The 21528-nt window shown below is 47.8% G+C and overlaps 1 protein-coding gene across 2 annotated transcripts in view; it reads left to right on the top strand.

Annotated features, from left to right (window-relative positions):
* Nucleotides 1–21528, top strand: part of PHKA1 (phosphorylase kinase regulatory subunit alpha 1) — a 2290600-nt gene that overhangs the window by 342269 nt on the left and 1926803 nt on the right. The gene's annotated exons all lie outside the window — the stretch shown is intronic.

Genomic DNA, 21528 nt, shown 5'->3' with positions numbered 1-21528 from the left:
TGAGGGCACCTACGAAGTGGCTGCGTTAGCCGGACTGTGGAGAGAATAATACATTGCGGCGGTCTCCTTGCAGTAACAGCCTGGAGAACAATACGCATTGCGCTGCGACACAGGTACCAACGAAATGCCTCTACTCTGCGACCTCGGAACGCATGTGGGCTTGATTGAACGAGAGCAGGGACCGAGCCATCTGGGAACAACCCGGGCCAGAGGAGCATCACGCTGGCGGGCGGATCAATATAAGGGGCATACCACCCGTTGTGATAACACAGATCCTACATTACTGGCTCGCTATACAGAGGAGAACTTACGACATACAGCGCTGCTAAAACGAAGGTGGGGTGAAATCGGGGGGAACGAACCCCAGTACACATGCTGCGCAATAAGTAATTGTGGAGGACTGCTATGTCAGTACGGGAAACAAGCGCCAGAGAGCACATATAATTGCATTGTGAAGCCCATAGCACTCAGTAATTCTGTACAACTACTGAGGTGCAGTGTCCAAAACCATTGTTCCTTACTGTGAATTATAACAACAGTATATTTCCTATCCTAAGACGTGGGAGGACACAGTCCACTCTCCGCCGTGATCTGAAAAGCGCGGGCTACGCCAGTGCATCTCACAGCACTACCCATTATAAATACTACATGGAATGGGCTTGTAATGTACACCGCCATCTCTACATCCCCTGCACTTCAGACTATACTCTACAACAACGGGTGACTGCTTGGGATCTGTGCTTGGGAGGGAGTGCTGGGAACTTGAACTGGTACCTACTCTGTGATTGGGTCTACTATCCGCAGTATGTAGTGAAACGACTCCGCGTTGAAGGCTGCTGGGAGTACAGCCCATAATTGCGGGACTGCGGCCCAGGGAGCCACTGCCGCTGAGACCCACTTGTGACCCGAAGTGCATATACTGAGCATTGTACCACTTTGTGGGGGCAACACCATATCCCATATAACGGACTACACCCCCACAGCTGAAAGGGACCTGGGGAGACAGAAATAGCCAAGAGGGAACCACACCACCTGGTAACGCACGCACATACTAAATACTGGGAATCCACGCAACGTGGGAGAACACAATCCATTATCACTGAATCGCCCACTGGCCACCTATCTTGTAGTGCGAATCAAAGGAGAACACCACAACAAGAACAATGACTAATGGAGCTGGCGCAAAAAAGAAGGGGCCAATGGACTCGTTCACAAGCACCCAGGCTCAGGACCCCACGGTGGAACTGCCAACACTCACAATGAGAATGGGCAAAACGACAGAGAAGGCCGCCTAACAACCATTGTACAGAACAGATTCCTAGCTGTCAACGTCAAATTGGGCCACATTGTTGCTACCATTGGTTCCCTCAAGGCAAGGGTCGACAAAGAAAGCTCGCGCATTACGGAAGCTGAGGGCAGAATCAGCTCAAATGAGGACACGATTACCCAACATGGCCGAGACATTGCTCAACTAAAAGGAGACCTCTCTAAGATGCAAAACAAGTACGAGGATCTGTCACGACCCTCGCCCAAAACCCCCTCTGGCAAACCCATTGGCCAGGTGGAGTCAGGACTCTGGCCTCTAGAGCCTGGCATCCTCTTCAAAAGCCCTCATGGGGCCACTCTTGGCACCTATGGCGCCAGGCTCATACACCATGAAAAACAAGAACCAAGCTATGCGGTCTAGTGCTTTGGGCGTGGTAGCCTAGGGACTACTTTACCTGGACTATTTTGTTGGGGCTATTTAAACCACACCTGAGCAAGACAACATGCTTCGCGTTACTTTGCAGCTTGCCACGTGATGCTCGCCGTGTCCAGCTATTCCCTCGAACCTCGGAGAAGCAGAAACTGCAAGGAGACAAAAGGAACATCATTAGCAGCAGCATCTTACCTGCAGTCTTCATCTTTAAACACTCGCAGCTACTGAGAACAACTTTCTCGAATCTGCACGCCTCCCGGACAGAAAGACCTGAAAGGGGAAGATATAGGCAACATTAAAGAAAGCAGTTGAGACATTTATAAATTACGAACTGCTCAAAAGGCTTACCTGGCTGGTCACCTCTCAGCTGGCACCACTCCAGACATTCCGCTTGCGCTGAAGAACACCGCAACCTACAAGGAAGGAAAACACAGGTTAGCAAAGGCAGACTTCGCAGCGCATAGCGCTTACTTACCGCATCATAGCGCTCTTAATGCGCCATCATTTACCAGTGGGGCTCAACCAAGCCAGTTTGGCGCGCTGAAGCTCTGCATACCTAAGGGAGAAAAAAGAGACATTTTAAACAAAGAAAGGCATGCAGGATAGCAACAAAACTAAAGAACAGCAATAGGACCTACCTGAACAATATGAAACAGGCTGGCGTCAGTGAAGTAACTAGACCGCACTCGCCCATGAAAGACAACGCGCCCCTGCAAAGAAGGCAGGACGGAGAGCACGCTGAATTTTACCACAAGGCAGAACCTTCCCCGCAGACCACATCAGGGCAAAGCTGAGAAGCATACCAGCGAGTAACCCGGCTGGGTGGCATCCCTGTGGATACCAGGTGAGCATAACAGGATCTCGACTCTAGATCCAGAAGGAACAATATCCGAATAGTAGGTGTGTTGGAACAATTTGGCAAAGGCGCTATGGAAACACAAGTGGAATCACTTCTTAAAGCTCTCTTTGGTGTGGAATCCTTTTCAGAACACTTCTTGGACGAGCGTGCCCATCGCACCCTGGCCCCTGTACCCAGGCCCAGAGCACCACCCTGCATGAAAATTGCTCGCCTCCTCAATTACAGAGACAGAGACATGATACTTGGAATGGCTAGGGAACAAGGCACACTACGAGGAAAACCGTATGCACATATATACAGACTTTGCCGCAGGCGTACAAGCAAACAGAAGATTTTATGAACCAGTCAAGAGACTACTTCGAGCGCCAAGCGCCCTACGCCCTGATCTTCCCCGGTAAAATGTGCATCCAACACGGGGGACAGGCGTACTTCTTTGAGACCCCATCTGCAGCCATGGCCTACATCGAGGCCTCTATACCCCTTACCCCTGGAGAACGAAGACCGGATCAGATCTGGAATCCTCGACCTGTAGAGGAAAGGCGTATCCTGCAGAGTGATTGATATAAATGACGATATCCTTTTACATTGGTTGAATTGCTTTTTTTAGTAGGTGACTCTATATATGACCCTTAGGACTGGGTCGGGAGCCCTGGTCAAGGCAGCCATGTAGCGGCAACATAACCTCAGTAAAGTTCCGCAAGTTTGAAGGGGAACCTCGTCAAGTTGGGGTAGATTATGTGGGAGGCGGGTGGGGAAGAATGGGCAGGAGGGGGGGGCTTGTGCGTTACCCAGTTAGGGATTAAGTGGGATGAGCAGTTCAATCCAAGTTATGGGAGTTAAATGTTCCAAACTATATGGTCAGACAGGTACGAGTGGCGCCTCCTTCAAGAACTGGTATTTTGACACAGCGATATATTCTGAATGCAAATACACACATGTTTCTACCAGGCTATTGACTAAAAATTAATTTGTTGTCATGGAATGTATGTGGGTTTACCAATCCAACAAAAACCAGGAAAAATGGTTCCTACGTCCCCAGACACCTTCAATACAGAAAGCACCCCGCAAAACAATACTATAGACAGAACAAACTTCACAAGAGAAAAATGCTTATACTTTACACTGCACCTCGCACCAACCAAAGAACCTAGATACTCCAATGACACCAACACTAAAAGGAGGATAAATAAAATGCCAGAACGGAACAAAAGAAGAGGACCAGAGAAGAGAATGGGATGACTCCAACCCCCTTACTCCCTACATCACAAGAACAGATGGGCACTATCGAAAACCCACACCAAATAACAAGAGACGTAGAAACAATGGAAGTCAACAACCCAATTATCAATCTCGCAGACCGATTCAACGATGAAGCCGCCTTCGCAGAACCTCTACCGCTCGGAAGCAACATAAACACACCTTGAATGAACACCCACAAACCAAAACCGGGAACAAAATATAAGCCTAATGACACCAGAAAGGTCCACTGCAATCTAATGAACGCAAGATCAATGTCCAAACACGCCACCGAAATATAAGACCTCCTAAGTGACGGAGGCATCGACATCCTCTTCGTAACCGAAACATGGCTAGATGAGAACTACAAGATCACCTTCAATAACTGCCTGTCTGATACCTTCAAGTTCATCCAAGTAAAACTAAAAGAGGTGGTGGACTAGCAATCGGCCACAAGGAACACCTGGAAATTAAAGCGGAAGACCCACTAAACATCAACAAATGTGAATCCCTAATCATACGTCTATTAACTAGTCTCAAAACAAACCTGAAATTCATACTGATATACAGACCACCAAAGTAAGATGCAGTCTTTATAGACAACTTCATAGAAGCAATCACCAACCTGGCCATCGAACGTAATCAACTGATTATCTTCAGAGACATCTGGTTCGATGAAGAAACCACAACCTCACAAAAATCGCTTTCCGGCCAACTAACAACAATGAAACTACGTCAGCTGGTCAAAGGAGCGACCCACATGGCAGGACACACACTAGACGCAATCTTCGCTAACACAAAACTAATTACCACAGCACCACCGGTTCAGATCCTCTGGAGTGACCACCTCATCATCCCATTCATAATCACATTGCTCTCCCATTTACCAAGAAAAACTACTAACCATCATGAAAAGAAACTGGAGAACCATTAAAAACTCCAACTTAATGGAACGTTTGGAGATCACCAAACCACAAACGACGACCATGAGCGAAACTGACCTAGACACTAAAATAAATATACTTCACAACTGGATCACCACAACAATCGACAAGATTGCAAAAGAAAGACCTTTCAATCCATCCCACAAGAGAGCAACAGCAAAATGGTTCACCCCACTAGTAGGCGTCATGAAATGGAAAAAACGAGAACTAGAATGGGGGATCAATAAAGACTGTGGAAAAAAATTCAAACTTCAACAACATACCCGTTCATACAAAAAGGAAATACAAAAAGGAAATATTACGACAACAGAATCCTCAAAGCACCAAACACCCAAAAAGAACTGTTTACAATCATAAACGAAATAAAAAATCCACCCGGCTGCAACAACACTCCAATACCATCGAAGAAATTATGCAATGACCTTGCAGACCACTTCAAAAATAAAATACCAGAACAAACTCTGAAACTTTCCACACATCAGTGGAGACTTTCATCAAACTCGTAGACCAAAGCAACAAATCTGGCTCCCCTGCGGATCCCTGCCCCCCTGACATCTAGAAAATCGATCCTCGCACAAGGAACACCAATGGAATACTACAGGAACGTCCTCAACCAATCAATCTCAACAGGAAGAGTGCCTCAAGCCTTCAAATCAGCATACATCAAACCACTCCTCAAGGATACAACAGGAAACGTAGAGGACCTCTCCAACTACAGACCCATCTCCAACTTCCCCCTACCCAGCTAAACTCCTGGAAACGCACATATACAGAACAACCTAAGACTTCATAGAAGAACATCACCTATTAAACCAGGCACAAGTAGGCTTCAGACCGATGAGAGGAACAGAAACAGCACTTATTTCAATCTGGGATGATCTAAAGACAAACGTAGACACAAACAGCACCGCTCTGATGCTTCTAGACCTCTGCAGCATTCGACAGTCAACCACGACATCCTCATGAGACTGGAAGAATTCGGAATCACCGACCACGCCTTACTTTGGGTCAGATCCTTTCTAACGAATAGAACGCAAACAATATGGATGAAACCTTACAAATCAAGCCCCCGAGAATCATCATGCGGAGTCCCACAAGGATCATCCTTCTTGCCACTTCTATTCAACATCTACCTCTCACAGCTAATTCACGTCATCGAAAGACATGGCCTCACCTGCTATAACTACGCTGACGACACACAAATAATCTACAAAATACAAGACTTGCAAGCAAACAACGCAACACTAGAGAACTGCCTTCGTGAAATATACAACTGGATGAACTTTAAGTACCTTTAAACTCAACCCAGACAAAACAGAAATTATGAACATCACAAAAAACTGAGAAGACAACCTCTACATCTCATGGCCAACTGAACTTGGTGAAACCCCAACCCCATCATCAACTGTAAAAAACCTGGGAGTCCAGATGTACAACAAACTCACTCTAGAGCCACAAGTAAACTCCCTAATCAAGAAATCCTTCTTTCTCCTGCAATCGGCTAAAAGGATACTACCATTCCTCTCGTTCACCAACAGAACAACTGCTGTCATCGCCCTCATCATGTCCAGACAAGACTACCCCAACAGCCTGGATCTAGGCTTGCTGGATCGACTCCTAAATAAACTCCAATTTATACAAAATGCGACAGCCAGACTGAAAACGCTACACTGGCTACCCATCAAACAGCGGATCAATTTCAAATCAATGTGCATAACCCACAGAGAAATCCACGTCCAAGGTACAGAGTTCATCAGAAGAAAACTAAACGCACATCACACTACAAGGCCACTCGGGTCCAGCAGCAACATCCGTTTGGAACCCAAATCCTACAACAAGAGAAAACTTGGGGGTTCCTCTTTTTATCACCGTGCTCCAAAAACCTGGGACGAGCTACCAAAGAACATACGGAACACAAGAGATCACCTACAAATCAGGAAATTTCTCAAATCATGGATCTTTACCCCATAACCAGAAAGCATGCCCATAAGGACATGCACTGAGGAACTAGGCTAAGAGAAAAGCCTTCCCTGACTCCACAAATCATCAACCCTGATCAATAAGGATATATGGACATGAAACATATCCTCTTATCAATTAAAAACAATCCTCACCAACTACAATAGAACACCCACCGTTTCAATCAGAAGGGAGAGCAAGGTATCACCAGCATTGGCACCTGACAACTTCGGGGGCACAGGCAGCAAGGGAACTTTGACAGTAATGCATAGGGAAGAACGGGGAGAGATAATATAAATCCACTACCTAAGCAGGTATATGCACGCACCGTGGGTGTACCAAACTCAATAGCTTAGCTGGAGGCCAACCTCTTTCCCGGAAAGGAAGAGACGTTTATACCACCCAATGGACTACCAACAGTAAATGGATAGAAGAAGCTGTGTAAAGATAATAAAACCCCAATATCGATCTAGGGACAATGCTCACTGAACCTGGGGTACTATGCCAATTGGCTGAACTAGCCACAGTATCACCACAGAAACCAGACAATCATTAAACCTAGAGAGAGAATATACCAACCTTATGACTACCTGATTCATAATCCCTGTTGTTTAGTTTATGTAACATACAACCCACTAACCAAAACCTCTAATTTCTGCTTACTTATAATTGACACAAAACCCACACAACCACCTCTAACACAGCAAACCGCACAGACTTCACCACACCGCAACAACAAACAACCAACACATAGATTGCAACAACAGCATGCAGGGCCCCGCTTCGATCCTATTTGCACACCCAAGCTCAGTGCACAGTGAAAACCTAACTGAAGCTGTCAACAGTACATCATCTCTCACTTTCCTACGCCCTCTTCACCCACTAACCCACCATGTCCACCTTTTCTTTACAGATCCTCCTGAGCGCATGGAGACCAACTCCATTGGTGACGGTGCGCTATATAAATACCTTTAACATTAACATCTCCCACACATATTAATGTTGCAGGAAACTCGTGCACAAGGGAAAATCAATACCAATATTCTTGCAATTTGGGGCAAACAGTGATATCGTACGGATTACTCTACTCAGGCCAGAGGAGTGCTCACGCTGTTTCACCCATCACTGGGATTTCAACACACGGGTAGCAAGACCGATTCCCATGAGCGGTACGTTGTGGTCTGGGGGGGAAGTAGTGGGACAACCTATTACACTGGTTAACACCTATGGTCCTAATATTGACGACCCAAACTTTTACCTCACAATACTAGATATACTCAACACACTGTATGAATCATGGATAATATGGGGAGGGGACTTTAACACAGTGTTGGATAAAACATCTGACATATCCTCTAATATTAAGACCATCCACTAAGGCAGTCGTTACCCTACATCAGAGACAGGCGCAGTTGTCACTAATCGATGCATGGAGAAGGCTGCACCCCCATGAGAGGCAATACACACACTATTCTTCTGTTCACAACTCGGAATCACACATTGACTACTGGCTACTGGTGAAATGCAATATCTATCCATGTACACTCTGACCACTCCCTGATATCATTGGTGCTGGAGATGCATGGAATCCCAAAGCCAACTAGGAGATGGAGGATGCCTGCGGCTATCCTTTCAGACTCTAATGTAGCGGAATCCCCTCATACTGAAATTGCAGAATTCTTTACTAATAACGAGGGATCTGTTGATCGTTATGCTACACTCTGGGAGACATTTAAGGTTTGGGCGAGGGGGACCTTCTGTCTAAGACTACGGGCCTTCTGAAATCTGTGAGACTAGAACTGACAGAGGTCGAATCAAGGCTGCAAAACCTAGAGATTACATAGTCAAACACACGATAGACACGCTTGCCGACATCAATAGATTGAAATTTTGATAAACTTGCTTCCAGGGAAATGCAATACATTGCGGCCCGCGTTAGGGCACGTAGATCTGGGGAAGGCAATAAAGCAGGGAGGTCTCTGGCCAACTTAGTAAAAGCTGAAAGGCAACATAACTCGATCGCGGGTATTCTTGCGACGGATGGCACTGTGATTACAAGGGAGGAGGGGAATAAACCAGGAATTTACGAAGTTCTATACAAAACTATACTCCAACCGGGACAATAACACCATTATGGAAATACAAGAATATCTCAATGAGGTGAAACTCCCGAAACTGCCCCTAGAAGCTAAATCAGTCCGGTCAGCGGGAAAAACCCCAGGCTCAGACGGTCTGGGAGCTGAACTCTATAAAGAGTTCCAGGCTGAGCTGGCCCCGGTATGGCTAAAGGTGTGGGAGGAAGCAATGGAACGTAATATATTACCGGAATCTATGAGGGAAGCCGTGATCACTGTATTATTAAAACCCAGGTGTCCAGGTCAGGACATGTCCTCTTTCAGACCGCTATTGCTAATCAGTTCTGATGCCAAGATCTTTGCGAAGGTCCTGGCTACCAGGCTACTACCTAGCATGCCAAGCCTGGTGCATCCAGACCAATGTGGGTTCGTTCCACTGCCTTGAACCCACGCAGATTGGTTGGGTTCATGGCACAAATGAATCCTAGCGCAAGGGCTGCTGTGATATCCCTGGATGCCGAAAAGGCCTTTGACTCTGTGTCATGGGAATACCTATTTGCAGAACTTAAAGTATTTGGAATGGGCCCTTACTTTATTGTGTTCAACTACTATACACGGCACCGGGAGCAAGGGTTCTCACAAACCAAACGTTATCTAAAATGTTTTTATTGGGAAGGGCTACCAGACAGGGCTGCCCATTTTCGCCCATATTATTCTCTCTAACCATTGAGCCAATGGCGGCATTCATAAAACAAAAACATGGTAACAGAAGCATAAGAATTACAGGCCCAACCCAATCCATATCATTGTACGCAGATGACACACTCTATGTCCGGGACATCGAAACAAACCTGGCACCTATGATGTCAGATATACACGAATTTGCTGAGTAATTGGGGTATAAAATAAACAATGCTAAATCTGAGATATTCCCGCTGACCCCAGCCACGAAATGTCCAACGAATACCTGTGGGCTTAAATGGTCACCCCAGCACATCCGGTACTTGGGTATACTGATATCCAGAGATAGACAGACGCTATATGTAGACAACTATGAGCAATTATTGCAATCATTTACTACGAAATTTCAGATAACGGCCAGACTCCCCATCTCCCTATACAGCCGGATAGCCATCCTGAAAATGGTAGTCCTCCCCAAGCTCCTTTTCTTCTGCAATATACCCATATGGCCAGGTAGGACCTTTTTTGTGAAACTCCGTTCCATGGTTACGGCATTTGTCTGGAATGGAAAAACGGCTAGGATGAAGTGGGAGAAGATGGTTGAACCATGTGGTACTGGGGGCATTGCAGCACCGGGTTTTGAGCTATACTATCTAGTAGCCCAAGCTCAATTCGTCAAACATTGGTACGACCCAAAAGACACAGTACATCAAATCTGGATGGAGCGGTATGCCGCATCTCCATTCGATCTCTGTTCCGTACTGTTCAGCTCACACCATAAAGACCCATGCCAATTTGATCCAGTGAGTGTGACGGTCCATGTCTGGACGGCAATCTAAAGAAGATTGCAGATAGAGACACCCTATGACCTGGAAGTTCCACTGTGGAATTTCCCAGATATCCCCCACATTCGACGGAGCGCTCCAGAAAACATGGGACCCGAAAAAAGAGTTTAAGATTTGAGACATGTTCCCCAATGGGAAATATGTAACGGTAGATGAATTCAAGAACGCAATTGGTGGAGGGCCGCTTGGGACACTCGAATATCACTGTATGAGGGTTGCGTTCAGTGCTAAGTGGCCGCTATTCCCTGATGAAACTCCACCACACGCATGTTTGCAAGCGGTGACATCCGGTGGAAGCCCCAGAGTCTCTACACTATATACATTAATACAAACACATACCCCAACCTTGAATGACATTAAGACTAAATGGGAGGGAGACATGGGGTCGGCAAAAACAGAGGAGAAATTGACTGAATATTGCCATCTCACCAAAGCCATATCGCTAAATGCAGGTCTCCGACTGATCCAATTCAAAATTCTTAATACAATACACTAGATACCAGCCAAAATGGCCAAATTCACTGTGAATTGCACAGGGGAATGCCAAAAATGTGGAGAGCCACAAGCGGGATCATTCCATATGTAATGGGCATGCCCTGTGGTGGCCCGATTCTGGGGGGGCAGTGGCAGAGATTATTGAAGAGATAACACAAATACCAGCTTCGCTCACCACGCAGAAATATTTGTTTGGAGATATCGGAAAAATGAAGGAAACCACTATAAGACTCTTTATTGTTTCTTGTATAGTAGCTAAAAAATGTATATTACATAGCTGGAAAAGCCCCTCTGCACCGCAATAAGAACATTTCTTCGTGAATTGGCATTTGTTAATGAGTGTGAGGAACAATATGTGCTGACACTGCCTAAAACTAGTCGCGCCAAGGACATTTGGGCTCCATTTAGGATGTACCTATGTGATATGATATCGGATGATCAATCCTCTCCTAGGCCTATGCCAAATATGTGAAATTGTTTGTCTTTGGACATAGTCATCTTACAATGTATTCTGAAGGAGTGTGCTATTTGCATCTGTCAAGACCATTAATAAACAAAGTTTAAAAAAAAAAAAGAAAACTCGCTGGGTATGGCGGGAACGTCTGTTTCCCTCACTGCTCCCAGGTCCTCTGCATCTGCTGCTCCTTACGGTCGGGTAATTTGTTACTTCGTCTGCCGCGCCACTCGCACATAGAGCTTCCTCTGCTCCAACGGGTCTGCAGTACTCGCCTGTCACCTGGAGAGACAGCCTTGTTGTGGGGGAAGCTATTCAAACTTTCTTTTCCCGCTGTGCAGCCTCATCAATGGTCTCCAGGGGGGGGAAGCTCCCCTCTTCGACGTCCTGCTGCGCATCCTCTGCAATTAAGGCTTCTGAAGGTGATGATCCTCTCAGGACTGACTACTGTTCGAAACTCTACAGTGGTCCCTGCGTTGTCTTTCTCCTCCAATCTCTGCTTCTCTTGCAACGTGGAGAGGTCACAACTCCTATACCTACGACGACTGCTCTGCTCCTTCTTACTAATGCCCTGCAAATAGCCTCACAGTCTCCCTCAGTTGTCGGACATTTCCATTAATAAGCTGCACTTTTTTTCCTCTTCAGCCCTCTCCATCCCAGTACTTCAGGGATTATGGGGCTTGAGTCCATAATGCAAAAATCCAGTTTTGTAATTGGAATGTTATTTTCATGCTCATTTCTTTTCCAAATTATATTCCTTAATGGAATATCCTAAGCATAATTTGAAAAACTTATCTTTGCAGAGAAATAACGATTTTTAAAGTCTAATTTTGTATTCTTTTGAGACTTTTCTTTACTATTCCATTGGGGAGAAGGAGAGCATGCGTCTCCATGTTTTTGATATGATAGGTTATTTATAACGCACTTAATACCCAGAAGTTTCTAAGCGTGGACCCAAGGATCGAACCTGTTACTTTGTGTCGTCTTGCTTCCAAGGCAAGCATGTTGCTGCTGAGCTATCCTCCCGGATTTTCATTTCTTCCGATGCCTAAGGGTCTATGAATGTTTTCACCCACATTAAAATTGTTAACCTTGGGAAGATAAAGGATCTCTCTGACAACAAGCCATCGCAGATTTTGGTATCCTTGACATTTCTTCCTTGGGGGAAGATAAATTATCAGGATCATAAAGTCTGCCTTTCCCTGGCCACCTGGGAGGAGACTTTAGGTAGGGTCTTTGTGAGGACTCTGCAGGATTCAGCACAGCCCCCAAAGACAAACCTTAAACGATTCCCAGACTACCGTCCGACTGGAGACCCAGACATAATTATGTTCAAAGGAGGATGTGATCAAATCACAAACTTCTTTGCGTAACGCCACATCTAGCAATGCAAATGTCTTAAAACGCCAAAAGGGGTGCAGCGCTACCCCTGAATCAAAACCGACTGACCATTGAATTGAAGAATTGTTGGAGAGCATACGAAGATGAATCATGCACTTTTGGTCATACGTATTAGTGTTGCACACGCCAGTACATAATCCTCGACTGCATGTCATGGACTGATGAATAGTAGCCCCCTACCCTCGGGTTGGAGCTTTCGCCAGACATTCACCAATCCCAGCTCAGACATGCAATGCTGAAGCATTCGAGTGGCACTCGCAGTGGGCCTGTGACTCATGCTTGACCTGATCCTCGGGGCATCCAAAATAAGGTTAAGGTCCCCTGCCCAGTTATGATCAGTGTGGATATAAGGAGTGCATCTAAGCATTGGGGCTTGTTTGTGTTCGGCCCATAAATGTTGACGGTTGTCACATGCCAGCCTTCCAACACCACGGATACCAGAACAAATCTACCATCTGGGTCTCCATACTTATCAAGACCTTGAATCTCAAAGATTCATGAAGTAATGTAATAACCCCTCGAGTATGAGAATTGTGTAATATCTTGATCCCCTTTCTCCCGCCTCCAGGACCTAGCTAGCCAGTCATTAATTGCCCCTTTCAGTGTGTTTCCTGTAAAAGAGCAGCTTTTGCACCATTCCTCTCTCAATAATTCATGACCCTCCTTGCCTTTCAAGGATTATTCAATCCTCTCACATTCCAACTCAAAATCTCAGATCACCATATCCAATCTCAGGGTGGGTCATACAGCACACATAACTGCAGCTGACCGCACAAGAGACCGGCCATGGTGTATCCAGCATAGCACTCCTCAACCCTCATACACGCCAAGTCCCAACTTAGAAATGTACCGAAATCAGACGTGAACCCATTTTGTGTTAACTCTCCAACCAGCACCCCCTACCTACACTGCCAGACTAAGCGCAGTGAAACATCTCACCCCATTGCCACATCAACCAGCATAACAACCGAGGGACGTTGGACTCAGCGACCCGGCCGATGAAGTACATCGAGAGGAGGCGGCCCAGTAAACATTGGAATAACACAGTTGGACTAAAATGTTACATTCTTAAATATAGCGATACCGGCAGTTTAACAAGGGTAGATCATAAACATTTACCAATCACGCCGAACAGCACAGATTCTGATTTATCACAATCCAACCACCCTTCATCATAAACCGAGAACCCATCAAGCAGCAGCAGTATAGCAAACCCCACATTTAGCTATTACATTTACAAAGCGCACCATTCTTGAAGGTTTCACCTTCTAGGGATTGACTCAAAGAAGACCTGCATCTCAGCTGTATCCGGAAAAGTGTCCTCTTATTATTGATCACTCTTAACCTTTAGCCATAAAGCATAGCACACTGCAATCTTCACGTGCAGAGGGAGTGCTTTGCTGCCAACAATGAAAGGCGGTCCTTTTGCAGTGAGGGGGGTGAAATCAAGGTAAAATTAGATTTTTAACTCCTTATATTGCAGATCCCCAGTTCACAGGCCCGGCGAAGGACTGTTGTCACAATCTCTAATTTTAAGAACAATGCATTCAGAGGACATGGGCTCTGGCCAGGCCAGGGTACCTGGGATGAAACACGGTTGGCCCTGTCAACCAAAAACTCGGAGCAAAGTGGGGGGGTCTGCCAACACCTCTTATAAAGGCTTCCAGCAAAAGTTACATGATCAATGTCTATACCGACTGCAGAATCCCCAACACACAAATATTTCTCCTTGACCTTGCTTCCAAGTCCTCATTCTTTTCTTTGATGGCCTTTACATCCTGCTGCAAAGTACAAATGGTAGAGTACACTTTGTCGCTGGTGTCCTCAAGTGTACCCGCTCTCTGCTCTGTCTCAGAAATGTGACTACTGCCCTTTTCAATTCTCTCCTGCATCTGGTCAATCTTGTAGACCAGGCCATCCAGCTTGGTGTTCACTGAAGCAAAACCAACCTTCCTTTAGGAGAGCACAATAGCAAGGTTGGATGAGGAGCCTCATGTCCCGGCCATACAAATGGGCGTCCCCCTCCGGCGCTGATGCAATGCCGATACTTTATCTTGACTGGCATGAGTGTGAGTGTTCCAGTGATGATTCTCTTAATCTTCATTCAATCACAATACTTTATTTGTACTGGGATGAGGATGGGCGTTCCAGTAATGGTCTTCAGTCCCCCTCACAGGTCTCCTGCTTTCCCTGTTACCTTTCATGCTAAGGGACAACTTCACTGGATTTGACTGGTTGGACCTCTCTTCTTCTTGTCCGATTGGTCTCTCGGAATTCTCCCGATGTTCCTCTTCCTTGTTGCTTCATATACGATCTCCCCTGTGTTTTGCTTGCTGGCATGTTCTGTGTTGCATCCATGGAAGTGGTGTCAGCGTTGTTCATGGACCCACTGGTCCACCACTGTTCTGTTTGTTGTGGTCACAACACCACTTAGATTTCGTCCAGGATAAGTACACCTCGCGTCAGCTTCAACTTCTCTCCTCTCTTAACCTTCCCGATAGCAGGCATCTGAAGTTTCATTCTATTCCCTCTCAGAGATAGGACGCTCTGCGTCCATTTTTTCTTCAGCATACGGAAGTGAAAAGGTTCTCTCTCTTCCCAGTCTCTGCATCTTACTTTTATTACGTAGCTGTGGGTCTAACCTTGCTCATTCTCACAGTCCTTTCTCTGTTTGTTTTTTGCTTTGTGTCCCTGCACAAACCTTTTTCGTCGTCTCCGTACACAGTAGTTTTTGTCCAAAGGAATTATCATTAATTTTGGTATATTCTTCATAACTTTCCTCACTGGAAGTGTTATGAGATGCAGTGTTCTGTTTCTTGGGGAGTTCCTCGTAAGAATGTGAGTCCTTATCCCCAAAGCGGGAATCTCTTCCGGTGAGATTCCACTTGCCTCCACCCCTAGGGAGAATGTTGCAGAGCGGGCTCACCTCCCTAGCCTCGTTGGGAAAGGCTCCCTCTTGTGGGAGAAGTGATGGATCCATGTGATTCGTCACAGGACCTAGGAGTAAGTAAACATTACTTGCTGCAGTGACTGTTCTACTCTGTCCATGTTCCACATTGCTCCATGCGTCCTTTCCCCCTTCACCACTAAGTGTAAATAAAAGCATTTCCAGGTGGTAAGGGCCGGTGGCTGAGGCAAGGTGCATACACGAGGAAGGTCCCATGGAGAGAGACATGCCATACATGCACATCAGCATTGTCTTTACATCTGTTGTGCATCAAGTTCCATTCCCTTTCCAGGGAGAACATCTCATAGGTTTGGAGGAAAGGGGACTGTAGACTAGAACCACAGTATCCACGTAAGTGGATAACCTTTAATTTTCCATACAGGTTCCTATCGCCAGAAAGATCGGAAGTACATGGTTGTCATGTACTGAAGGAGCCCAAGCTTTATCTGTATTTGTATTTGGTCTAGTCGGTCACTGCCTAACAGTCTGTCTTTAGTTTGTTGCAACAGGAGCACTCCTAATTAAACAACTAAGTTAGTAATATTTGGTCACATACGTTGGATAGTCATCTAGGTCCCTTGGGTTTAGCGCCAGCAAAAAGCACCAGGTTGCTTCCGATGACTACACAATGCAAAACAATAAGTATATTTATATATCAATTGTCCTCCTAAATAGCACATAAAGCAAGCTCTGCTCTTAGACATAAGACTAGTAATGTTGTCTTGTATTTAATTGTAATGTGTTTATAATGGGTAGGGAGGGTAGCTCAGGGGCCAACACGTTCGTCTTGGAAGCAAGACAACGCAGCGCAACACAGGTTCGAATCCCGATCCTGCTCTTAGATCCACTCGCTGGTATTAAGCACGTTATAAAAGAATAATTGTAATGATATTTAGGTCTGCTTGAGGAATTCACCCTTTTGCTGATAAGGGAACTGAGGTGCACTGTGTTTTTAAGAGATTTTCCCAGACTGTCCAAATGTGGTCAAGCTGTTTCAAACCCATATTAGAGCACGGGGCCAACTGTGCACCACAGTCACCAACTTAAGTAACTAAACCACATTTAATACTAAGTGGAACCGGCTTGATCATAGGGAAAATAATATAGTTTTGAAGGGATTGGGTCCTCCGACGTATTCCATATCTATGACATGTAATCGCCACAGCTGTGCTGCTTCGGAAAATCTTCAACGTCTGCGTCGATTACGTCGATACGCCGCCCTCGAGGACCTCCTCTGACGGCCAACGTCACTGGATGTTATAAGTAGGACGCACGACGCCCGTAGCCTCAGTTCCGTTTTTTCCGCTAACGTGTTCGCTTCAGAGATCTCGGCGCGCCTCGACTCTTTGGAGTTTCTGTTCTTTCTCGGTTCTTCGAACCTGTTCGTATTGTGAAGTATATTCTTCGTGAAGATGTCTACCTTGTCTTCCATCCCGCGTCCGGGCTTTAAGAAGTGCGGGACTGTGTGTCCAAGATGTCAGTGACGGATTCGCACGACGCCTGCCTCTGGTGCCTCGGGGAGGCCCATGACACGGATGACTGTCGACTGCCAGTCGCTCACGTCCAAAGCCTTGCGGGAGCGCAAGAAGAATTTGTCGGTAGGTAAGGTGTCCAAGCCACGGAAGTCGGGGTCTGCGGGGATTCCGACGAATGATTCGAGAGGCGACTCTCCGCATCGTCGTCGGAAGTCCAGTGGGTCTCGGTCCCGGAGTCGGTCCCGCCACTCCTCTGCCTCTTCGAGGCACTCCCGGAAGCGCCGTCATCGGTCGCCTTCCCCGTCCTCATCCGAGGACTCCGCCCGTCGGCGGGTCGCTTATCCCGCCAAGCATGTGACGCCGGAGGAATGGGCTTCCTTCGGGAAGAAAAAGTTAGCGATTCTCGAATCGCAGGGCACTGGTCCGTCCGCGCCTCCGAGTGGGGTCGGTCGTGATCGGTCGAGAGAGACCGCTCGCATGCCTTCGGGTTCGGGTGGTCGGCACGATTCGCGGGAGCGGTGCCGCTCGGACAAGGGGAATTGTTCTCATCATGCCCCGGTCCTCGACGCGCTCGAGACCGTGGGCACCTGTGGTGTCTTCGAGGAAGACGTCGACGCCGGTGGCGCCGAGGTCGTCGACGGACTCTTTCGAGGCCCCGCCTCCGATGAAGTAGTCAACGCCATTGGCGCCCAGGCTGTCGAGGGACACGCTCGGGGCTCCGATCTCGAGGCCGGTGTCGACGTCATTGATGCTGTCGGAGCCGCCTTTCAAGGCTGTTTCGACGGGGGTACCCCGGGGCTCGGTGGAACCCCCTAGAAAAGGCTCTGGCCAAGGTCAAGCATGGCTTTGCTCCACATTCTGTGCCTTCTTACCGCCATCTTGAGTTTATTTCAGAGGTGGATGAGGGCTCTGATGATGGCATGGTTCCTGATACGGTGCCAGACGAGATTCTCTCGGGCCATAGCCAAATTGAGGACCTGCGGCAGTCCCTGCATGATGCCAGTGGGCTGGCCTGGCACTCATGCCGACTCCTCGTACCGGCACCTTATGTCTAGGGTCACCGAGTACCTGGGATGGTCTGCTCCCCCAGGGGATTTTCTTCAGGATGACCTTACGGATATCCTCGACCAAGGTCCACCAACTGACCCGGTACTGCCGTTCCATATGGCTCTACAGAGGAGGGTGGCAGCGGCTTGGACTGCTCCGGAGAGTCTCCCGGCAGTGGGCAAGTCTTTGCCGCGAAAATACCACCCAGCCAGTAGCGACCCCTGCTACTTGACCAAGCACCCCACTCCGGAGAGTTTGGTGGTGCAGGCGGCTACGGCCCCGGCAAAGCAGGCGTCGTATCCTACCATCCCTCCTGATGGGGACGACCACCGTTTTGACGGCTGGGCGAAGAAAGTGTTCTCTTCAGGGGGTATGGCGCTTCAGCCGGCCAACTCCGTATGTGCTGTTTCACGCACACTCTGTGGAACTGTTTCCTTAGCGGCTGAACATATTCCCGAAGGGAATGAACGGGATGGTTTCCTTGCCATGGTTCAGGATGGCAAGGGTGCCATGTGTGATGCCGTTCAGTCGGGTTTGGACATGGCAGATTGCATCAGCCGGTCCATGGCGGCGAGCACCATAATGCGCAGGTTTGCGTGGTTGAGGAAGTCGGGGTTTGCTCCTGATGTGCAGGCCCGGCTTCTCAACATGCCCTTTGATGGTGAACATCTTTTTGGCAGCAAGGCTGACGAGGCTGAAGAGAGCCTTGAGAGGTTGCAGACCTCCAAAGCTGCAGCGAAGTCGATGAGCGCTGCAGTTCGCCAACCTCTGCCTTTTCGTCCTAGGGGACAGCAATGGAGGGGAGGTTCCTTTCGATATTACTCGTCCTTCAGTAAATCGAGAGGAGCTGCAAGTGAAAGGGGCCACCGTAGGAGTGCCAGAGGTGGAAAACGGTGTGCTCGAGGTGCCAAGGCCGCTCGGGCAGTTGCCTCCTTGCCCTCAGGCACTGCCGCAGCCGCTTCAGATCAGTCAAGAGGCCCATGCTTCGCCGGTTGGGGGAAGGCTGGCGCAGCATCTTGTAGAATGGCGTGCCATTACTTCATATGTGTGGGTTCTGGAGATCATAGGCCACGGCTACTGTCTTCCTTTCCGGCAGAGACCTCAAGACAATCCACCATTGAATCTTTCTTTGAAGAGTCTGGATTGCTCCTTGCGCAGGAAATACTATCTCTGCTGGAGAAAGGCGCCATAGAACTGGTGCCTGTAGCGGAGAGGAACAAGGGATGGTATTCCCCTTATTTTTTTATTTCAAAGAAAGTCGGGGGATTGAGACCCATCATGGACTTGCGCGGTTTGAACAAGCTCCTCAGGAAGGACAAGTTCAAGATGGTTACTCTTTCTCAAGTCCTCCAGGCCCTTCAACTTCAGGACTGGTTGGTGTCTCGACCTCAAGGACGCTTATTTTCATGTGCCGATCTATCCCAAGCACACGAAGTACCTGAGGTTCGCGGTTGGCGACTCACACTTTCAGTTTCGGGTCCTGCCGTTCGGATTGACCTCCGCCCCAAGGGTCTTCACCGAGCTCATGGTGGTGGTGGCAGCGTATCTCAGGAAAGGGGGGATTCACATCTACCCCTACCTGGACGATTGGTTGATCAGGGCGCTCTCCCGAGCAAGTCCTGGATCATCTGTCCATCACCTGCCACTCCCTTCACAAGCTGGGCTCCACGTCCCTGGCGCAGTGTTTTCCTCCCCAGGTGAGTGCTCATCACATTCAGCAGATGGTGCACAAGTTTCAACATGCCCAGAGTCTCCCAGCGTTCGAGTTCTTGATATTGCTTGGCCTCATGGCATCCTGCATTCTTCTGGTGCCAGAGGCCAGTTTGCGGATGAGATTTCTGCAATGGGCTCTCAAGATGCAGTGGTCACAGTCTTCCGGCAGGATGTCGGACCCTGTTCAGGTGCCGTCCTCGGTCGCCCAGGGGCTTCTGTTGTGGGCCGTCGAAGACAATCTGATGAAGGGGGCTCCATTTTGGCTACCCTGGCCGGAGGAGGTGATCGTGACGGACGCATCCCTCATGGGATGGGGAGCTCATGCCAACGAGTTGACAGTCAGCGGTCGTTGGTCTCCGTCGGAGTCCAGACTCCATATCAATCTGTTGGAGCTGAGGGCCGTCTGGCTAGCCCTGAAGGCTTTTCTGCCGACTGTGCGAGGGAAGAATGTCCTGATCCTGATGGACAACACGGTGGCCATGTACTACCTCAACAAAAAGGGGGGTGGGGCAGGGTCACTTTCTCTGTGCAGGGAGGTGATACAGCTCTGTTTCTGGGCCATCCAGCAGGAAATATCGGTCTCGGCAGTTCATCTGGCCGCAGAGGAAAACGAGACGACGGATGCTCTGAGCAGGCAGAGCGCAATCTCTCACGAGTGGGAGCTGGCTCAGGAGATTCTCCTGGAGATCTACGCCCTTTGGGGGACCCTTCAAGTGGATCTCTTCGCCTCCAGTGTCAACCGGAAGTGCGAAAGGTTCTGCTCGCGGGAATTTCCTCCAAGAGGAGCCTTAGAAGATGCGTTCGTGGTGGAGTGGTCCTTCCCACTGCTATACGCGTTTCCTCCAGTCTCCGTCATCCCGCAAGTGCTGTGGAGGTTACGGAGGTTCGGTTCCCGGATGATCCTCATTGCTCCGGCCTGGCATATATTTTACATAACATTGGTGAACTGTACTTGGGGGTCATTCTCTAGATTAGCGGTCTGCAACTGCGATTCTCTACATGTTTTGGACTATGACTGCCATCATTCCTCACCAGTGACTGTGCAGGTTAGAGCTGATGGGTGTTGTAGTTCAAAACATATGGAGAGCCAAAGGCTACAGACCCCCCTGCCTTAATTTGTCATACTGTAAAGTGTGCCAATATATTATCTCGTTGTGGTTCTGGCCATGTAAAAACTCGTAAATGAACAACAAACGAGCATTCAGAGGTACCCATCACTGTACTCTAGGCTTTTACACTTTCTCTCTGGGACAGTCAAAGTAGGCTACACACATGGTTTCGATGTTAAACTTCAGAGAACCTGAAATTGATAGATTGAAAAGCACGTGCTAGCGCTTCCTAACCATCATGAGTTTCTGTGGGTAGAATTTAAGCCCGCTTCTGGTGTTGGTGTCCCCATGGAGAAAATGACATGGCCTACCATTTCGGAGGGGGCAAAGCCCTCTTGTGATGGAGCCAAGATTGATTTGCATGTGGTTGGACTACTTTATTAGTGGCACGGAGGTAGAAACAATGGTGCAATGGAAAGCTACCGAGCAGAATTTTTAGTGGTTAAGATGCGTGGCTCAAGTATTTTTCACCATTACTTAGCGAGTTTCTTTAAGTGGGTGGGTTATGCCCTGAAGTGGGCCCTTTCTAGCTGAGCTAAGTAGTCCCATTGCATCTCATTGATGTAAACACACAAAATAGGTTGCCATT

This window comes from Ambystoma mexicanum, chromosome 2q, assembly GCF_040938575.1.
Source record: "Ambystoma mexicanum isolate Mex_15411 chromosome 2q, UKY_AmexF1_1, whole genome shotgun sequence".
Lineage (NCBI taxonomy): Eukaryota > Metazoa > Chordata > Amphibia > Caudata > Ambystomatidae > Ambystoma > Ambystoma mexicanum.
The sequence above is the reverse complement of the archived record's forward strand: the minus strand, read 5'-3'. Positions and strand labels throughout refer to the sequence as shown.